This window comes from Arachis ipaensis, chromosome B5 (genome assembly GCF_059453495.1).
Source record: "Arachis ipaensis isolate K30076 ecotype BB chromosome B5, ASM5945349v1, whole genome shotgun sequence".
Classification (NCBI taxonomy): Eukaryota; Viridiplantae; Streptophyta; class Magnoliopsida; order Fabales; family Fabaceae; genus Arachis; species Arachis ipaensis.
The window spans coordinates 139,370,309-139,371,118 of record NC_142440.1 but is presented as its reverse complement, the minus strand read 5'-3'; positions in this window follow the sequence as shown (position 1 = coordinate 139,371,118).

The following is an 810-nucleotide window of genomic DNA, read 5'->3' as shown; positions in this document are numbered from 1 at the left end:
TTTCTTGCCATCATTGTGATGGTCTTTAGGCTTGCTCTCCCTTCCTTTCGGTAGCTTATTTTTGCTTCCATGGCTACCAATGTTTCATGGACAATGTCCGAAAAAGAGAAAGAAAGAGATGAGAGAGAATATAACTTTGGAAAGAAAGTGATTAAATGAGTTGATCAATTCAAATGAAAAAGTGCTTTCAGTTCCCTTAGAGTGGCGTGTAGCTTTGAGCACATCAATCATGTCACTTCATTTTCTCTCTCATAGTTCCCATGCTATTAATGATAATTGAATTCATTTGAAATCCATCATGTGGAAAACATTGAGATCCGTTAGAAGCAATGGAACATTGCTTTCTATGCTTAGTGGATTCGGATCATGCATTGGGAACTTTCATCAAATATGAAGTTGGGCTTAGTTGCAACAACTTTTAATTTCTGGCCCAATTAGTAACATTTGCTTTCCTGATGTATATTTTTCGGATCATTCATTGAGCACATAAGAAAGCATTTATTTGGGCTTGCAGCAATAATATTTATTCTGGCCCAATTAATAACTCAGCCTCATAGCATGAGAAACATGTAACAAGGTTTATTATTTGACACAATTTAGGCTTAAACCAGAGTTTCATTCTCGGCCCAACACAAAATCTACACAACAAAATTATTAATTAAGCGACTATGAATTAAGATCAAATTAATAATTTTGTAACTAAATATTTCAATAATGTTTGTTCATCATCAAAAATTAAATAGGAGTTTTCCAAACTCATCATTCGGGGAACATGAAGTCCGACACATACCTCAGGAGCAGAATGCCCGA